The sequence below is a fragment of the Chiloscyllium plagiosum genome, unplaced genomic scaffold, assembly GCF_037043375.1.
Source record: "Chiloscyllium plagiosum isolate Xiang-an unplaced genomic scaffold, Cpla_swu_hap1 HiC_scaffold_9, whole genome shotgun sequence".
Lineage (NCBI taxonomy): Eukaryota > Metazoa > Chordata > Chondrichthyes > Orectolobiformes > Hemiscylliidae > Chiloscyllium > Chiloscyllium plagiosum.
In genome coordinates, this window is record NW_028270147.1 from 19,871,567 (window position 1) to 19,893,154 (window position 21,588).

Sequence of the window (21,588 nt, forward strand, 5' to 3'; positions counted from 1 at the left end):
TGTGTATGGCATGAAAGAAGCTAAGATGAGGAGGAAATTTCCATACACATATTAAATAGACAACAGTTATTTACAAGTTTTCTAAAGAGTTGATTATTTAATTATTATAGTCTAGTTACTTCATCTTACCAATAGTAATTTGAATGGAATGTGAAAACAATTTCCATAGATGTGATTGCCTGCATGAATAAAGTTGTGTGTTCCTACAAAGGTCCAGTATATAGGCTCAGTTTGTTTATTTGAGTCATTGGACTAAATAATACTATAATTGCTGCAGATGCTCTTGATTGGAAATTGGCTTTTTTTTAGGAATTTTTTCTCTGCCTGTGTCTCTTCTCAGTTCTACCCCTCTCTACAGGGTGTTGGTTGCACAAGTTCTGGGCACCCTGACAAAGTACTTTACTCAAGTAACTGTTTTCCATGTATGAGTGGCATAGAATGCTAACTGACATTCTCCTAGGGGGTCACAGCTGAATCCAATGCAGTCCTCATCCGATCTCTACACACACTTAATTTCTGGATAGGTGGGGTTCACTTAAAGCAAAGATTAGAAGATTTGAAGCAAAAGCACTGATTATTAGACTTTTTTACCTTTGGCCAGAGGATGTGAGGGCCAATTTTAACAGTGCTATTGCCGTCACAGCTGATAGTAACTGATTTATTGCAGGTTAGAGAATCAAATCACTATGACTGGAACCATTGAGCACATATTTTCAAACTATATGATCAGTTACATGCAATGTTGATGCAATACATTCATCATGGGAGTTCTGGGAGTATTTTCATGACTTGTATACTACACACAACAGTTTCACTTTCTACACAAACCAGCAAAATAAAAATCCTATCATCACCTGTTTTCTCTTTGCTCTCAAGCACTATCCTCATTGGTTTTGGGTTCTAACCTGCCCAAAATTCCTCCACCCGCCACCTATCCCATGCTCAGTCCTGCATGCACAATACTGCTTCCTCACTGTCCTCCATTTTTTTATGTCCACCAATATCTTACACTAAATAATGTTATCCTCACTTACACTTCCTTTTTTTATTTCTATAGTTTTCTTTTTTGTTTCTGGTTCTGAGATTAATAACTCAAAACTGAGTCAAAGCTCAAAGGAATGGTGCAGGAAAGAAGAGTTCCATTTCTTGTGGCACTGATGTCAATATTGGACAGGTTCCACCTGAACCAGGATCTGTGTGGAAAGGATAAATAGAATGGTCACAAGGACTTTAAACTAGTTAAAGGAGGGGAGGGTCTAAGAGAAAGAGAGGATTGCAGATACGGGAGGTCAGAGAGGTTATTAAAGTTTCCAGCTGAAAATGTGTTGCTGGAAAAGCGCAGCGGGTCAGGCAGCATCCAAAGAGTAGGAGAATCGATGTTTCGGGCATAAGCCCTTCTTCAGGAATGAGGACAGTTTGTCCAGCAGGCTAAGATAAAAGGTAGGGAGGAGGGACTTGGGGGAGGGGCGTCGGAAATGCGATAGGTGGAAAGAGGTCAAGGTGAGGGTGATAGGTCAGACTGGGGTGGGGGCGGAGAGGTCAGGAAGAAGATTGCAGGTTAGGAAGGCGGTGCTGAGTTTGATGGATTTGACTGAGACAAGGTGGGGGGAGGGGAAATGAGGAAACTGGTGAAATCCGAGTTCATCCCTTGTGGTTGGAGGGTTCCTAGGCGGAAGATGAGGCACTCTTCCTCCAAATGTCGTGTTGTTGTGGTCTGGCGATGGAGGAGTCCAAAGACCTGCATATCCTTGGTGGAGTGGGAGGGGGAGTTGAAGTGTTGAGCCACAGGGTGGTTGGGTTGGTTGGTCCGGGTGTCCCAGAGGTGTTCTCTGAAATGCTCCGCAAGTAGGCGGCCTGTTTCCCCAATATAGAGGAGGCCACATCGGGTGCAGAGGATGCAATAGATGATGTGTGTGGAGGTGCAGGTGAATCTGTGGCGGATATGGAAGTTTCCTTTGGGGCTTTGGAGGGAGGTGAGGGGGGAGGTGTGGGCGCAAGTCTTTGCACCTCCTGCGGTTGCAGGGGAAGGTGCCGGGAGTGGAGGTCGGGTTGGTGGGGGGTGTGGATCTGACGAGGGAGTCACGAAGGGAGTGGTCTTTACGGAATGCTGATAGGGGAGGGGAGAGAAATATATCCTTGGTGGTGGGGTCCGTTTGGAGGTGGCGGAAATGACGGCGGATGATGCGCTGTACATGGAGATTGGTGGGGTGGTAGGTGAGGACCAGTGGGGTTCTGTCCTGGTGGCGGTTGGAGGGGCGGGGCTCAAGGGCGGAGGAGCGGGAAGTGGAAGCGATGCGGTAGAGGGCATCGTCGACCACGTCGGGGGGGAAATTGCGGTCCTTGAAGAAGGAGGCCATCTGGGTTGTACGTTTTTGGAACTGGTCCTCCTGGGAGCAGATGTGGCAGAGACGAAAGAATTGGGAGAATGGGATGGCATTTTTACAGGGGGCAGGGTGGGAGGAGGTGTAGTCCAGGTAGCTGTGGGAGTCAGTCGGTTTGTAGTGATGTCCGTGTTGATTCGGTCGCCTGAGATAGAAATAGAAAGGTCGAGGAAGGGGACGGAGGAATCTGAGACTGTCCAGGTGAATTTGAGGTCGGGGTGGAAGGTGTTGGTGAAGTGGATGAACTGTTCAACCTCCTCGTGGGAGCACGAGGCGGCGCCGATACAGTCATCGATGTAGCGGAGGAAAAGGTGGGGGGTGGGGCCAGTGTAGTTGCGGAAGATGGACTGTTCCACATATCCTACGAAGAGGCAGGCATAGCTGGGGCCAGAAGTGGGAGGATTGGAAAGAGACGTTGTTCAGGGTGAGGACCAGTTCAGTCAGTCGAAGGAGGGTGTCAGTGGAAGGGGACTGGTTGGTACGGCGGGAAAGGAAGAAGCGGAGGGCTTTGAGTCCTTCGTGATGGGGGATGGAGGTGTACAGGGACTGGATGTCCATGGTGAAGATAAGGCGTTGGGGACTGGGGAAGCGAAAATCATGGAGGAGGTGGAGGGCATGGGTGGTGTCCCGAAAGTCGGTGGGGAGTTTTTGGACTAAGGGGGACAGGACCGTGTCGAGGTATGCGGAGATGAGTTCGGGTGGGGCAGGAGCAGGCGGAGACAATGGGTTGGCCGGGGCAGTCAGGTTTGTGGATTTTGGGCAGGAGGTAGAAGCAGGCGGTGCAGGGTTGTGGGACTATGAGGTTGGAGGCGGTGGATGGGAGATCCCCCGAGGTGATGAGGTTATGGATGGTCTGGGAGATGATGGTTTGGTGGTGGGGGGTGGGGTCATGGTCAAGGGGGCAGTAGGAGGAGGTATCTGCAAGTTGGCATTTGGCCTCAGCGGTGTAAAGGTCGGTGCGCCAAACTACTACCGCGCCTCCCTTGTCTGCTGGTTTGATAGTGAGGTTGGGGTTGCAAGTAATCGGACAGAAAGTATGGAAAAGGTCAGAAATCTAACTTCAGGCACAGCAGATAAGGAGACAACTATGAGAAGGAGAGTGGTCAGTGCAGGACTGAGGGTATTGTATGTAAATGTGTGCAGTATGCAATACATGGTAAATGAGCTTGTAGCACAGATTGAAATTGGAGGTTTTGTGGGCATCACAGACTGGCTGCAAGGAGCTCAAGGCTGGGAACTAAATATCCAAGGATATGTGTCCCATCAAAAGACGGGCAAATGGCCAAAGGGAGTAGTTTAGTAAGAGATGAAATTAAATCAATAGCAAGAAATGATATAGAGTCTGAGAGTGTAGAATCCATGTGGGTAGAGTTGAGGAACCACAAAGGGAAAAAACCCTGATGCAAGATATATACAGGCCCCTCAGGATGTGGGGCAGAAAATAAATCAGGAGATAGAAAGGCATGTAAGACAGGCACTATTACAATAATCATGGGGACTTCAATATGCAGATAGACTAGAGAAAATCAGTTGGTAGTGGATCCATGAAAAGGAATTTGTGGGATATCTATGAGATTTTGTTTTGGAGCAGTTTGTGATTGAGCCCACAAGGGAACTTGCAGTTCTGGATTTTGGATGTGTAATGAAGCAGACATAATTAAGAAGCTTAAAGTGAAGGAACGCCTCTGGGACAGTGACCACAATATGATAGAATTTACCCTGCAATTTGAAAGGTAGAAGCTGGAATCAAAGGTATTACAATTGAGTAAAGACATGAATAAAGGCACTACATGGACGTGGGGAAGGAGCTGCCTGAGTTGAGTAGAATGCAAGCCTGGCAGGGAAGACCATGGAGGAACAATGGCAAGAGTTTCTGGTGATAATTCAGGAGGCACAGTAGAAATTCATTCCAAGGACAAAGAAACATGCTAAGGGGAGGATGAAGCAACTATCGTTGACAACGGAAGTCAGGGACAGCATGAAAGCAAAAGAAAAAGCGTGCAATGTGGTGAAGATTACTGGGAGTCCAAAGGATTGGGAAGCCTTTAAAAACCAGCAGAGAACAACTTAAAAAAAGGGAGAAAAGATTAAACATGAGGGTAAGCTAGTTAGTAATATGAAAGAAGATTGTTTTTCAATATATAAAAGGTAAGAGCGATGCAAGAGTGAACATTGGACCACTAGAAAATGAAACTCAAGAAGTAGTACTGGTGATCAAAAAATGATGGAGGAAATGAATAGGCATTTTGCATCAATCTTCATGATGGAAGATATGAGTAGCATGCCAGAACTTCAAGAGAGTCGGGGGTTGAGATAAATGTAGTGGTCATCACTAAGGAGAAGGTGCTGGGGAAGCTGAAAGGTAGATAAATTACTCGAACTAGAAGGACTATATCCCAGGGTTTTGAAGGAGCCAGCTGAGGTATTTGTGGAAACATTGGTAGTGATCTTTCAAGAATCACTGGATTTAGGGAGAGTGATAGAGGACAAAGTTGTTAATGTAACATCCCTGTTTATGAAGGGAGGGAGTCAGAAAACAGGAAACAATCGGTCAGTTAGCCTGACCTTGATTGTTGGTGTGATTTTAGTGTTCACTATTGTTATGAAGATGTGGGTGTACTGTACCTTTTAAGAGTGTTAAAAGCTAACAAAACCTACCTGACAGTACAAAGTGTTCTGCAAAAAGATATAATGTAACATTTGGTCAAACAACTCAATTAACTGATTGCCTGGAGACAAAAACAAAAACAAATCAGCCAATCAATTTGAATTATACCCCAAAATACCCACCTCCATTCAGGTTTGAATTAAGTATATTGACAATCTTAAAAGCCAGTGACACAATCCAATGCTTTAGGGGTATAAGACTGGGTAAAATTGAACAGTTGAGAGGAGAACTGTCAAGCTACCAGCATGTAAAGACTGCCTGGAAAATAGATCTCTTAAAGGCGCCTTTATCCACCAGTAACCTGTAAAGCAGAATCCCCAAGAAGAAGAAAAGAAGAACCGAAAGCTGCCTGGTTTTGAGATAAGAAGTTTTGCTTTGTAAATCTTAATTGAGAGTTTTATTGGACTAGAATTGTGGAAGGTGAAGGTCAAAGATAGGTTAGAGGAAGGAGTTGTAAATAGTTGTTAGTTAATTATTCTCTGTTATACTTTAAGAAATAAAGTTGTTGATTTTTACTTTAAATATTTCTTGGCCACTCGAATTTTTTCAGATTACTGCATGGTATAAAGCTTTTCTGTATTGCTTGTAAATTAAACAGAAGGGCTTGCCCCGTGTTGTAACACTATTAAGCATGAGATTGGTGAGTACTTGGAAATGCATAGTAAAATAGGGTAGAGCAGCATGGCTTCATCAAGGGGAGGTTACAAATCTATTTGAATTCTTTGAGATAATGAGCAAGTTAGAAAAGCAGAGCCAGTGGACGTGATAAATTTGGATTTCCAGAAGTCTTTGATAAGGAGAGTGCAAAATAAGATAAGAGCCCATGGTGTTAGGGGCAAGATACTGACATGGATTGAAGATTGGCTGACTGGTAGAAGTGGGATAAAGGAATCTTTCTCGGGATGTCGGCCGGTGCCTAGTGGAGTTCTGCAGGGGTCAGTGATGGGGACTACAACTATTCACGTTATACATTAACAATTTGGATGAACAAACTGAGGGCATTGTTGCTAAGTTTGTAGATAACATAAAGATAGGTGGAGTGACAGGTAGTGTTGAGGAAGTAGGGAGGCTGCAGAAGAGCTTGGATAAATTAAGAGAATGGGCAAAGAAGTGGCAGTGGAATTCAACTTGGGGGAAGGCTTTGGCAATCTGAAACATAAAGGGACTTGGGAGTCTTAGTTCGGGATCCTCTTAAGGTTAGCATGCAGGTTCAGTTGGCAGTTAGGAAGCCGAGTGCAATTTTAGCATTCATTTCAGGAGGGTTGGAATACAGAGCAGAGATATACTGTTGAGATTGTATAAAGCTCTGGTCAGACCATATTTAGAATATTGTGAGCAGTTTTGGGCCCTGTACAAAAGGAAGGACATGCTGGCCTTGGAGGGGGCTCCAGAAAAGGTTTACAAGTATGATCCTGAGGATGAAGGGCTTGTCATATAAGATGCTGTTGAGGTCTTTGTGTCTGTGCTCAGAGTTTAGAAGGATGAGGAGGGACCTGATTGAGAATTAATAGAATTCTAAGAGGTCTGGATAGAATGGATGTAGAGAAGATGTTTCTCGGACACGAGGACCCAAGTGCCTCGCCTCAGAGTGAAAGGATGATCATTTAGAATTGAGACGAGGAATTTCTTCAGCAGGGGGTAGTGAATCTGTGGAACTCATTACGAAAAAAGGCTGTGGAGGCCCAGTCATTGAAGATATTTAAGACCAAGAAAATTTGTTCGTAATTGGTAAGGGTATCAAAGTTTATTGGGGAGAAGACAGGAGAATCAGTTTGAGAAATATCAGCCATGATTGAATGGCAGAGCAGTCTTGATTGGCTGAATGGCCTAAATGCGCCCCAAAATCTTATGTTTCTGGCTAAATTCATACCTAGCACAAGGGAAGATGGTTGTGGATGAGGTCAATTATCTCCGCAGGAATTCCCTCAAGTAAATATTTGCTAATCAACCAGATTTGAGATGTCATTAAACTTTCTCTGGAGCAGATAGGGCTTGAACCTAGGTCTCCTGGGTCAGAGGTAAGGACACTACCACTACACCAAAAGAGCCCCATGGTTCTTCAGAGTAGTGTCTTAGGTCCAACAATCCTGAACTGTATCACCAATGACCTTCCTTCCATCATATGGTCAGAAGAGTGAGGTTTCACTGCAAGATGTTCAACACCATTCCAGACTCATCAGATACTGTACTGAAGCAGTCCATTCCATATGCAGCAAGACCTTGACAATATCCTCACTAGAGGTGATAAGTATCAAGTAAGAATTGTGCCATACAAGTGCCAGACAATGACCATCTCCAACAAGAGAGAATATAATTATTGCCCTTGATGTTCAATTCCATTAGCATAAGTGAGTCCCCATTATCAACATCTTGAGGATTACCGTTGACCAAAAACTGTACAGGCCAACCCATATTAATATTGTGGCTATGGGAGCAAGTCAGAGGTGAGGAATATAACAGTGCCTAACCTACCTCCTGTCTCTCCGAAGCCTGTCCACCATCTACAAGGCACAAGTCAAAATATCATGAAGTATTCTCCACTTGTCTGGTTGAGAGCAGCTCCAATAACAACAAAGATGCCTGACACAGTTCAAGAAAAAGCAGCATGCTTAATTCACATCCAAACTGTCATCTCCAACATTCACTCCCTCCACCATCAATGCAGAGTGGCAGCAGTGCATACCATCTTACAAGGTACACTGCAGAAATTCATCTTTGCTCATTACATGACATCTTCCAAACCCACTGCATTTCTTACCTGGAAAGACAAAGGCATCAGATGTGTGGGAACACCACCACCTGCAAGTTCTCCTCCAAGCCACTCACTATCATGTGTCACTGAGTCAAAATCTTGAAAATCCATACCTAACACATGCATTTACACCACAAGCTGCATCCAAAAGGTTAGGAGCATTGTGGAAGACCCCATACATCCCTCACTCAAACTTTTCTCCCTCCTGCCATCTGGCAGAAGATACCAGAGCATTTGGTCTTTCACAGCCAGACTGTGCAACAGTTTCTTCCCCTGAGCCATCACGCTACTTAACACTTATGATCAGACTCTATTCCATCTGAAACTCTTTGCACAACTTTGAATTGCTGCTAGAACAATGTTTTATTAATGATCATTCTTTTATTACAGTGTAATTTGTACACCACTGTGGCTATTGTCTTAACATCTCAGGAATTACTGTGCTGTTTTGTGTGTTTTTCATTTCTTATGCACTTTATGCCACCTTGCATATGATCGTGTAGTTTGTGCTGTCCACGTAGCACCTTATTCCTGGAGGAATACTGTCTTGTTTTTACTGTATCAGTTATATACAGTAGAAATGACAAATAAAGCTACACTTGACTCTTGAACAGCCCCCATGGATGTCCCAACAGCCCAAGGATTGCAGCAGTTCAAGAACCACCAACCACCTCAGGACATTAAGGAAGCACAAATACAAATCCTTCTTTACTTTGCCCCACCCTATTTCTGGAATTTCCTCCAGCCATTTACCCTTGTCCATGGCCTTCAGTTAATAATGGTATCCTGTGTACCTCACCTTCATCCTCTTTACCATGAATCATTCACAAATAAGAATCAGAAATGAACTTTTGGGGAAGTAGTTGGCGTGAACTAGCTATTTCTCTTGAAAGAAAGAAGGAAGAAAAATGCACATAACTATGTGAGATATAATTTAATTTCTCTTAGCAGTAAAATACTGATTATCGTAGAGAACCAATAAACTGCAAAATCACCCGGTTATGTAAAGAGTCTGTACATGATGTAGCACTATAATTCAGTTGCTTTCAGATCTTCAATCTTTGCTTAATCCTGCTTAATTTTTGCTCAATCTTTGCTTAATCCTAAAATTACTGCTGAATTAGCAAGAGAAGTTTTACTCAAAATGCAACAGTTAAGGTGGGAGTTATGTCAATTGATTTTAAAATGGTAGTAGCCACCCAAACATTTATCCTGCATTCCTTAAAACTTTAGAATCTATACTGTCATGATTGTAACGAGGTCAGCCAAGTGAGTCTCATTGAATATGAGTTCCCTGAATGGGGATGTTAATCTGGTCCAATCCAGGGAGTCCTGGATGACACTTATATACAGGGGTGTCAGGAGTTCTGTTCACTCTGAGCTGGTTGGGTCAGTGTCATATACTATCCATACGTAAATAAAGGGTGACTTGGTGACGGGATATCGGACTTCATGGAGTTATTTCATCTACCACTTCAAATTTGATTTAATAATATAAAAGCAGACATTTTTGAAATGCTGTAAAAATAAAACAGCATTTTAAAGAGGAAGATGAGTTAATGTTCCAGGTGAAATCCAGTTTTGACAAAACCCAAAACTTCAACCTGTATTTTTCCCGATGCTGTTGGTTTTCTTTGCATTTCTAGCATTCCTTGTTTTTGTTGGCTCTGAACCTTGTTTTTGCACCATTGTTCATAATTTTCAACTCATGGTTTCAATGTAGAAGGCTTGCAAAAGAGCGGTGAAGTTTTGATTACCCAAGAGGATAACCGCTAGGAAGTTTATTTTACTTTTTCTAAAATAATATTGTTTTTGCAGTGAACACAGCTGGAGCTGTGTTTTCATCAAAGCCCAACTCCAATTCGAAGTTTCAATGAAAATTTGAGAAGGAAAAAATTCTTTTAAGATGTTTTTGGGTCAACACTGGGAGCAGAATCTTATGCTGATGCTGAAGGTGGGAAGAAGGCTGGAACGAGGGAGAGAAATTAAAAATTGCACAAGAGGCCCAAAATCAGACTTATGATGACAGGATGAAAGTTTGAAATTACGATTCCAAACTCTAAAGCTTCCCCATGAAAAGCATCAGGAAGCCCTTATGTCTGTATTTGCTTTGTTTTGCATAGTCACCAGAAAGCCAGCTCACCAAGAATAAAGTTTCCCTTTCCAATTATGTCTTTCATAACCAAGCAGTCTGTACCTTCAGATGCACAACTGCATATAGGTGGTGTGCACCAGGCATGGTAGTCACCTTTCTGGACTTTGTAATGAGCAGCTATTGCTTTGGCCTCGTTTGGTAGTGGGCACATATGCCACAACATGATTGAGATCAGGTGGCGGCAGGTACATGGGGTTCAGAGACTGGGCACAGGTTGGCCAAGAGTGGAAGTCTGTCGAGGGAAGAAAGGCGTGCTAACCAAGGAAGGATCGAAGGATTTTAGATAATGAGAGTGGTATTGCTATATGTGAGAGGGGTTTCACAGGCAAGGATCGTGGTTGAGGATTGAACCTGAAGAGCAGGGTTGATGGAATGCTGGGGATTAAACTGAGGATAGTGGGAAGCAGATGGGAAAATGACAGTAATGTCGGGTGGATGACACATTAACATGGGAGTACAGCATCATGCAGAAAATGGGGATCTCTCCAAAGATGGCAGACCAGATGGCTTTGACAATGTAGGGGCTCAGTGTAAGTGGACATGGGAATAGTGATAGGTGTAGGCTCAGGAGGAAGAGCAGCAATGTGGACAGTTATTATAATGGGGTCCAGTGATATAGGAGGATGGTTGGTGGGTGACAGAGCAGATAGGAAGCAGGTGAGCATCTTTCTCATCATTAGCTCAGATCACAGTTCTTTGTTAATAGTGAATAGTCAACTTGAGAGTAGGGCTTTTCAACATGGATTGAGTTACTGGTGTGCTCCATTGGCCAACTAAGATAAGCACTAATAGTAACGATTCAACTGGTTAAGAATCATCCTAAAATGTATTCTCCTCTCTGTGGTGAAGAGGACTGGACAGCAGTTTTGCTCCATACCGCATTATTATATAAAGATCTCAGCAAGGTTAGGAGCTGCAGTGAAGTTTGAGCAAAAGGACATCATGTTGGTTGAGTCAGGGATGGTGGGAGTGAGGGAGGGACTATGAAGCTCCATGGGATCTGGGTGAGAGACAGCAATGACATGTTGGTTTAGAACTTGATGGATGGATGTCATTGTTGATGAGGGGATGGGTAGTATGTCTGTGATGGCAGGTCAAGGGCCTCTTGTATGTTTCTCAAGGGTGATGGAGAAAGCAGAATAGTGTTTTAAAGGAGAGTGTGTAGATATGGCCTTCATTACCCTGGTCAATGTGATATGTCTCCCCATAGTGAGGTGAGGGAGGTTAGGGGTGTTTTGATGCTACTTTACATGGCTGCCCATTGGCTGAAATGATCAGAGATGAACAAAAAGCTTCACACATTATGCTGAACAGATTGATCCCTGAAATGTTTTCATTGATCTCTGTCTTGGTAGAGACAAATAAATATTAACTTTTCCTAACTAGCATCTGGCCATGGGCCAAGTACAATAAACAGCAGAGCAGCAAGAGGAAACAGCCTCACTGAAATGAAAATGGGGTGAACACAACCCTAAGGATTAGTTTATGGGTTCCCATGCCTACAATTCTCAAATGATACCTGATATTTAGTATGGCACATAGCAGAAAACTCAGATGCCACTGCTGAGGATGTGGCACCAATAAATGGTTCATCGAAGGCATATATCTACTGAGAATGATAGTGAACAAAATGAAATATCATGATCCATGTACATCATTATTGTAGCAACTAGAAACAAACAGCAACATACATAAATGAAGCACAATTTACAAATGAGATTTATGTGTACCATGATTATGTATACCTGTGCCACTGATGTGACTTTAACATTTCTTTCTTTTTTGTGCACATCCGGGCACGGTCCCAAGACTGACATCCAAAGTGGAGGCAACCTATTGACTGCTCTGCCTTGTTGGCTTTAGTGCGCATCCTCTGCTGCTCTGAGGTCAAGAGGAGCCCTGCCTCCTGAGAGTTTTCTGCACATGTGCAGGTCAATACTCATTAGTTTAATTTGCTAGAGTGGTCACTTGGAGTGGGAACGTGGAATGGAAGGCCACCTTGGGAGAGACCTGGGGTGCATGGCTTTCTCTGCATTTCCAACAGGTTCCTTCAGCCCAGATCCAGAGATGTGTCACTTGCAAGGGGCTCAACCATTGGCCTCATCTTCTCCATTCCTCCAGGAACCTCAACTCTGAAACTTCCATCAACTCTGGACCCATGTCTGTGATGTAAGCCATAAGTTATAGAAGCAGAATAAGGCCATTCGGCCCATTGAGTTTTTCTGCTGTACTCATACGGAAGGGTGTGTCATCTCAGTGGGTGCATGAATGGTTTCTGAGCATGCATGTCAACAACTACTCTTCAGTCCTATCCAGTCAGTAACTAATGACTGTGATGACCTGCAACTGATACAATACTCAAAACATAAGGGCTCATGGTATGGTGATAGTGACCCTACCCTGAGACAGGAGACCCAAATTCAAGTCCCACTTGCTCCAGGTATGCAATAGCATTCCTGAACAGATTGATTAGAACATATCAATTCACAATGTAAAGTGGCTGACACACTTCAGTCCATATATTCTATCTGCTGCTAAGGCTTACATGTGATCTTCCTATCTGATATCTATGTGCAGTTTCACAGTTACACTGCCTAATGCTCCTATGAACGACTATACAGTGCCACTTCTCTTTGCAGAGTGTAGTAATACATCTTCTTTTGGCATTGCAACAGTTGCTATAGAAGTACTATTCCAATATTTTTAAAAAGAAAGCTTTGTTGTTCTGCATTGTTGGAATGTGTTACAACAACATGCTTCAGAGAACAATAGACAGAAGGACCTCAAATATTCAGTGGTTTGCCAAAATACCTGACCTCCAGATCTTCCTTGTTATTCTATTGTTCATAAAGTTGAAGTCAGGGAGAATATTCTGATTCTGTTAAAATGGAATTCCAGGATTTCAAGTGAAGGAAAGGCAAAATGGTTCCAAATCAAGACGTGTGGAGGATGTGAAGCAGAAGGGTTATTGGACCTGAAACATTAACTCAGTTTTCTCTCCATAGATGTTTCCAGACCTGCTGAGTTTTTCCAGCAATTTCTATTTATGCTTGTGTGTAAGTTGTAATGTGGAGTCAATCTTCCCATTGGCGGTGTCCCTATGAATCCGCTGCCCTTGTCCTCAGTGATGGAGATGACGGGTTTGAAAGTTACTGCTGAAGGAATCTTCATGAGGCTTTGCTGCTTAACTTGCAGATGCCACCCATTACTGCCACTGGGCATCAGAATTGAATAAAACTGTTAGACTAGATACCAATCAAGCGGTCCAGTTTGCCTGGAATGGTGCTGAACTCTTTTTCAGTGTGGTTGATTCCAGGCATCATCCAGGCAAGTAGGGAGAATTCCATTACATTCCTGACTTGTGCCTTGCAGATGGTGGATAGGTGATGAGTTATATGCCCCACTACTGCCATCCTCTGACCTGCTCATGTACAGATAATATTTATATTACTGATCCATTTATATTTCTTGTCAAAGACAAACCCCAGGATGTTGATAGTGTGGATTCTGCAATGGCAATTATGTTGAACATCAAGTGGCAATGGTCAATGCCTGGCCCCTGTGTAGTGTGAATATTACTGACAGATGGATTTCAATTATTGGAAATGTGATATAAACCGTAGTATTGTGCAATGAACTTGAGCATCGCCACTATTTTTTGTGGAATGAAGAAGTATTTGTGATTGAGGGTAAGTAAGCTTTTACTCAACTATGCTTAAGTTTTTGTACTTTACCTGAGCGTGACTTTTTTTCTATCAAAATGTAATCTGACCTGTAAGAAATTTTTGTAAGTTCAGTATTCTCCAGCTAGAGAATTGAATTTTCAATTGATATTATACTTGAATAATTTTCTAATGCAATCCTGCAAGGTATCTCTTATATTGCTTTTACAGAAGTAAATTCCTGTTTTAAAATAGTGCACAATGAACTGTAGTACTCTACAAACAAGTTTGCATACCAACTTCATTGCTTGAAGTTCTAGCCAATAGAAGAATGAGATTCAAATAGTCGAGTAGCTTTTACCCATATGTGTTTCTTTTGGGTCTCAATTACCTTTCTGGGTCAGGGTCATTTCAGAGTCATCTCTTTGTGGGAATTTTACCTTTGGTTAACAACATCCTTCAGGAAATGAAACAAATTAGGTTAAATTATAAAAGCTGCAGTAAGCAGTGGGTTTTTCCTGTCTGATATTCCATTTTATCCTTGTACTGCCTCCAAGGGCCAAGAGCTTTATTTTCTAAGTTTCCCTACAGTTTCTTCTGGAGTGCTGAGACAAAGCTGTGTGATGTCAGGATTTCAACCAGACGTGGTACAGTACAAAGGTTAAAATGGTTATACTGCATGGAAGTTCCATACTTTCAATTCTTGGCACCATTAAATATAAGTTTTTAATTATTTATTTTCCTCATTTTACTATTTATGATAAGTGTAATTTTTTTTTGTATGTGGCCCACAACTGACTTGTTAGGGTTTTATATATTTAGCTGCTAAACTGGAAAGTTGTCTGTTTTATAATCATTGTAGACTTTGATTGTTTTGTTCGACAGCTGCTGCTTATTTAACTCCACAGTGGCTTTCTTGAAAAATGAAGATATTTGTGTATTTAGTAAGGTTTACCAAAATTAATTTTGCATGTTTATCTTTCTTCACTGAGGAAGGATCTACTTGCCTTAAACAGGGTGCAATGAAAGTTCATTATATTTCCAGGATGGAGGGCATGTTCTGTGAAGAAACATCAAGAATAATGACCAATTGCATTTTGAAGACTGTGAGGAGATCTAATTGAAAAGTATACATATTTTAGAGACCTTGGCAGGAGAGATGGTGAGAGGCTGCATTGAACCTTAACTCCCAAAAATGGGTCAGTTAGGGTCATGTCAGAAGTTAAAATGCAAGGAATCTGGAACAAGGAGCAAAATTACCCGTTTCTGGTTTTGAGAGAGACAATGTAAAAAGCTAGCAGCTCACCCACTCTTGGGAAACATGTTAACTATCAGCAAAAGATCATAGTAAGGCCCCAGCCATCGTTTTAACAGTACTCTGATGATAGATGTCTGGGTTTCCAGAAATTGTGGAGAATGAGCCTGGGAAGGACATTTGCTAGGTGAAAGCTTAGCAGGGTGAAGAATAAACCTTAAATAAACACTGTTTGGATCAATAAACCCTACTCACAGATCGCCTGAACCCAACCATGGCCCAGAGCAACCCTGGCCTTCTTCTGGCTGCAGTATGGAGGGGAGATGGGGAGGTGGTGGCCTGCAGTATTATCATTGGACTATTAATCCAGAGACCCTAGCTAATGATCCGCAGACCCAGATTCAAATCCTGCCATGGTAGATGGTACAACTTGAATTCAATAATAACAAATCTGGGATTAAGAATTTAATGATGATCACAAAACTGTTGATGATTGTAGGAAAAACTCATCTGGTTCACTAATGGCCTCGGGAAAGGAAATCTGCCATCCTTTCCTGGTCTGGCCTATGTATGACTCCAGACCCATAGCAATGTGGTTGACTCTAAAATGCTTTCTGGGCAATTAGGGATGGTCAATAAATACTGGCCTAGCCAGTGACACCCATGTCCTGTGAAGGCAATTAAAACAAAGAAGAACACAGGAGCAGCAAGAGCAGGCACAAGAACTCAGACCAGGATGTATTGGCACAAGATCGAGGAAACCATGGGCCATAGCGAAGCTGAGAGTGAGCCCAAAACAGAAATTACAGACATCACTGCCATCATGACCCACTGGGGGAGTGCCCTGGGCATCAAGCCCCACTATTCCTGGAATTTTTACAAAAGTTAAAGATCTTAAAATAAGATTTTTAGAATAAGTCATCAATTAACTAAATTTTGAGACCCAGTAAATAGAAAACATGGGCTAAGTTGGAAATAACATTTATTCCAAGTAATTAGACTCCAGCTACAAGTAAACCTTTATAAACTGTTGACATACAGCACTACAATTTAAAACTCTGATTCCCTTAGAAACATCTCCTTACACGCACACAGACAGACAGAAAAACAGACAGGGAAAAACCTGTAAGTTCCCCTCCCAGCCACTCACCATCCTGACTTGGAAATATATCACCATTCCTTCAGTATTGCTGGATCATAATGATAGTGGTTACCTTTGCAGAATGAAGCAGGTTGTTCATCCATTAGATCCAGGTTGTGGGGAACCCAAGTAAGATAGAGTCAAGGAGCAATAGAATCAAAGAGTAATACAGCATGGAAACTGGCCCTTTGGCCCAAGCTGGTCCATGCTGACCATTGTACTCACTCAGCTAGTTCCAATTATCTGCATTTGGTCCATATCCCTCTAAAACCCTTCCCCTCCATTTCCCTATCCAAATGTTTTTAAAATGTTGCTGTTGTACCTGCCTCAACCACTTTCTCTGGCAGCCCATTTCACGTAGACATCACTCTCTGCGTGAAGAAGTTGCCCCTCAGGTTGTTCTTAAATCTTTGCCCTCTCACCTTGAACCTATGCTCTCTAGTTTTCAATTCCCCATCCTGGGATAAAAAATATATGCATTCATCCTATTTGTGCCTCTCATGATTTTATGCACCTCAATAAGGTCACCTCTCATTCTCCTATGTTCCAAGGAATAGAGTCCTACCCTGGCATCTCCCTATAACTCAGACCTACTAATTCTAGCAACATCCTCAAAAATCTTCTTTGCACTCGTTCCAGTTCAATTATGTCTTTCCTATTACAGGGTGATCAAAGCTGTACACAATACACCAAATGTGGTTGCACCAATGACTAATACAACAGCAACATAAGTCCCAACTGCTATAGTCAATGCCCCGATCAATCAAGGCCAGCATGCTAAATGCCTTCTTCACCACCCTGTCCATCTGTGGTGCTGCTTTCAAAGAACAATGTACTTGTATTCCTAAGTCCCTCTGTTCCACAACACTCCTCAGGACCTTACCATTTACTGTAAAATTCTTTACAAAGTGCACATCTCACATACAGATCTAAGCTGTCACCTCTGTCCAGGCCATCTCATAAGGATGCTAGGGCCTCCTTTATGGATTTGCATACTAGTGTAGTGAAGTCTTACTTCAATTGTATAGGAGCTTGATTAGACTGCATTGGGAATACAATGTACAGTTTTAGTCTCCTTAATTCAGGAAAGATATTATTTCCATAGAGGGCGAGCAACGAAGTTTCACCAGACATGTTCCCAGAATGGCAGGACTACCGAATGAAGAGAGATTGGGAAAACTGTGCTTGTATCTCCAGTTGGTGTTGTGTTGGGCCCAATGCTGACTCCCTTGATTTTCAGTGATTTTTAACTTAAATATAACAGAGATGTTTAAGACATTTGTCAATGATATGATAATTGACAGTAGTATTATCCAGAGTGGATGTTGTTATTCTGGATGTGGGGCAAAGAGAAGGGGTGTCCAGAAAAAGAGGTGATGGGGTAAGTGAAAGGCATCAAAGTGTTCAATCAGCTGTGATTGTATTGAATGGTAGGTGTTATGGACCAGGCCAGATCCCATCAAAATATTTCAAGAAAGTAGCCCAGACCCAAACTTTGCTAGTTGTTTTAAGCAGGTGTAATGTGGATATTCCAGAAGGGATGAAGCTGGTCAAACCACTTTGTTTTAAACAAAACAGAATCTATTTACAAGATTACCGAATGAAACAAAAGCAAAAGAGAACAGAATACAGAATAACTTAACCTATCCGAAAACCCAACAGATTATACCAACTTAATGAAAGCCTGTTGCCTGAGGCAGTATCTGTTAGCTATAATCAAATTGGCCATAAAACCCTTCAAACTTAGACTTTTCAGAGCCTGTGTTTTTTACACCTCTCTGGAAAAAAAACCAAGGACAACATAACATTGTTAAAGGAGCAGCATCATCACACCTACCCCCTTAAAGAAAATGAACCATCAATATCCAAAGATGGCTTCATTTTAAAACCCCTTAATCTTAAATTGTTAGTACACTACAACACATTACATTACATTGACAATAATCATGTAAACATTCACTACTACATTTTGTTTCAGTCTGTTTCACTTCTGCAAACTAGCGCCTCTGTTTCTCATTCAAGTCTCAACAATGCATCTGCAATCATGTTTTCTCGTCCTGCCACATACACAATTTTCGAATTGAATGGCTGTAACAAAAAGCCCCACCTAAATTGCGTGGCCTTTTTGTCCTTGAATTACTCCAATGGGTTATGATCAATTTAGATTACTGGGAATGTAAATATTGAAATGTTGCAATGCCAACACCAAGTTCAAAGTTTCGTTCTCATCTGTTGAATTTTTCTGCTGATGAATGTTCAGTTTCCTGGACAAATACCCAATAGGTCTTTCTATCTTCTCGTCATCTTTCTGCAAAAGCACAGCACCGACACCCACATCACCCGCATCAATAGCCACCTTGAGTGGGTTTGTGTAATTAGACATGGCTAACACGAGGGCAGGGGTTAACACAGCTTTCAGACTGTCAAATGCCTTCTGACAGTCCGCTATCCAGCTCTTGCCTTTCTTTAGCAATTCAGTGAGTGGAGCAGCCACACTGCTAAAATTTGGTAGGAACATACAACATAGAACATAGAATGTTACAGTACAGTACAGGCCCTTCAGCCCTTGATGTTGCTCCAACCTGTGAAAATAATCTGATGCCCATTTTACCTACACCATTCCATTATTATCCATATGTATGCCCAATGCCCATTTAAATGCCCTTAACGTTGGTGAGTCTACTTCTGTTGCAGGCAGGCTGTTCCATCCCCCTACTACTCTGAGTGAAGAAACTACCCCTAATATCTATCCTAAGTCTATCACCCCTCAATTTAAAGCTATGTCCCCTCATGCTAGCCTTCAACATCTGAGGAAAAAGGCTCTCACAATCCACTCTATCCAACCCTCTGATTATCTTATACAACCTTCTTCCCTCCAATGAAAACAGCCTCATTTCCCTCTGCCTTTCCTCGTAAGACCTTCCCTCCATATTAGGCAACATCCCAGTAAATCTCCTCTGAACCCTTTCCAAAGCTGCCACATCCTTCCTATAATCCAGTCGACAGAATTGCACACAATATCCAGGTGCAGCCGTACCAGTGGCTTGTACAGTTGAAGCATGACTTTGTGGCTCCAAAACTCAATCCCCCCACCAATACATGCCAACACACCACATGCCTTCTTAACACCCTATCAACCTGGGTGGCAACTCTCAGGGACTTATGCACCAGGACACCGAGATTTTTCTGTTCATCTCCACTGCCAAGAATTTTACCATTAGCCCAAAACTCTGCATTCCTGTTACTTCTTCCAAAGTGAGCTACCTCACACTTTTCTGCATTAAACTCCATTTAGCACTTCTCAGCCCAGCTCTGCAACTTATCCATGTCCCTCTGTAACCCACAGCATCCTTCAGCACTATCCACAACTCTGCCTACCTTAGTATCATCCACAAATTTACTAACCCATCCTTTTATGCCCACCTCCAGATCATTTATAAAAATGATAAACAGCATTGGCACACCACTGGTAACTGAGCTCCAGGAGCTCCCATCAACCATCACCCTCTGTCTTCTTTCAGTAAGCCAATTTCTGATCCAAACCGCTAAATCACCTTCAATCCCGAAACTCTGTATTTTGTGCAATAGCCTACTGTGTGGAACCTTATCAATACCTTACTGAAGTCCACATACACCACATCAACTGCTTTACCTTCATCAACCTGTTTTGTCACCTTCTCAAAGAACTCAATAAGGTTAGTGAAGAATGACCTACCCTTCACAAAACCATGTTGACTATCCCTAATCAAATTATTCCTTTCCAGAAGATTATAAATCCTATCTCTTATCACCTTTTCCAACACCTTACCCACAACTGAAGTAAGGCTCACTGGCCTATAATTACCAGGGTTGTCTCCACTCCCCTTCTTAAACAAAGGAACAACATTTGCTATCCTCCAGTCTTCTGGCACTACTCCTGTTGACAATGATGACATAAAGATCAAAGCCAAAGGATCTACAATCTCCTCCTGGCTTTCCAGAGAATCCGAGGATAAATCCCATCCGGCACAGGGGTCTTATCTATTTTCAGATCTCCAGAATTGCTAAAACCTCCTCTTTGTCGACCTCAATCCTATCTAATCTTGTCGCCTGTATCTCTGTATTCTCACTAACATTGCCCTTTTCCAATGTGAATACTAATGAAAAGTATTCATTAAGTGCTTCCCCATGTCCACAGATTCCACATACAACTTTCCACTACTATCTTTGATTGACCCTAATCTTACTCTAGTTATTCTTTTATTCCTGATATACCTATAGAAGGCCTTAGGTTTTCCTCGCTCCTATCCACCAAAAACTTATCATGTCCCCTCCTGGCTCTTCTTCGCCCTCTCTTTAGATCCTTTCTGGCGAACTTATGACTCTCAAGCCCCCTAACTGAGTCTTCACGCCTCATCCTCACATGAACTTTCTTCTTCCTCTTGACAAGAGCTTCAACTTCTTTCGTAAACCATGGCTCCCTCTGTCAACAACTACCTCCCTGCCTGATAGGTATATATTTATCAAGGTTTTGGTCAGAGTGGTGCTGGAAAAGCACAGCAGGTCAGGCAGCATCCAAGGAGCAGGAAAATCGACGTTTCGGGCAAAAGCCTTCATCAGCACCACTCTAATCTAAACTCTGGTTTCCAGCATCTGCAGTCCTTACTTTTGCCTGTATACTTATCAAGGGCCCACGGTAGAATAGAATAGTGTAGGTTAGATGAGCGTCAGATTGGTACGACAGGTCGGTGCAACATTGAGGGCCGAAGGGCCTGTACTGCGCTGTAATGTTCTATGTTCTATAAGCTCCACATTTCAAGTATGTCCATCCCCTGCAGTTTACTTCCCCATCCTATGCATCCTAAATCTTGCCTCATCCCATCATAATTGCCTTTCCCCCAGTTATACCTCCTTCCCTGCAGTAAATATCTATCCCTGCCCATTGCTATTGTAAATATAATCGAATTATGGTCACTATTGCCAAAGTGCTCACCTACCTCCAAATCTAACACCTGGCCTGGTTCATTCCCCAGTATCACATCCAATGTGGTCTCACCCCTTGTTGGCCTGTCTATATACTGTGTCAGGAAACCCCCCTGCACTCATTGAACAAAAACTGGCCCATCTAAACTACTTGAACTATAGTATTCCCAGTCAATAGTTGGGAAGTTAATGTCCCCCATAACCAGCATCCCTGTTACTCTCACTCCTATCAAGAGTCATCTTTACTATACTTTCCCTACATCCCTGGAACAATTCGGAGGCCTAGAGAAAACTCCCAAAGGGTGACCTTTCCTTTCCTGTTTCTAACCTCAGCCCAAACTACCTCAGCGGAAGAGTCCTCAAATGTTCTCTCAGCTGCTGTAATACTACCCTTGATTAACAATGCCACACCACCCCCTTTTACCATCATTTCTGTTCTTGCTGAAACATCTAATTCCTGGAATCCACAACAACATTCCTGTCCTTCCTCTACCCATGTCTCTAAATGGCCACAACATCGAAATCCCAGGTACCAACCCATGCTGCAAGTTCACCCACCCTATTCCAGATACTCCTGGCATTGAAGTACACACATTTCAAACTAACATCCTG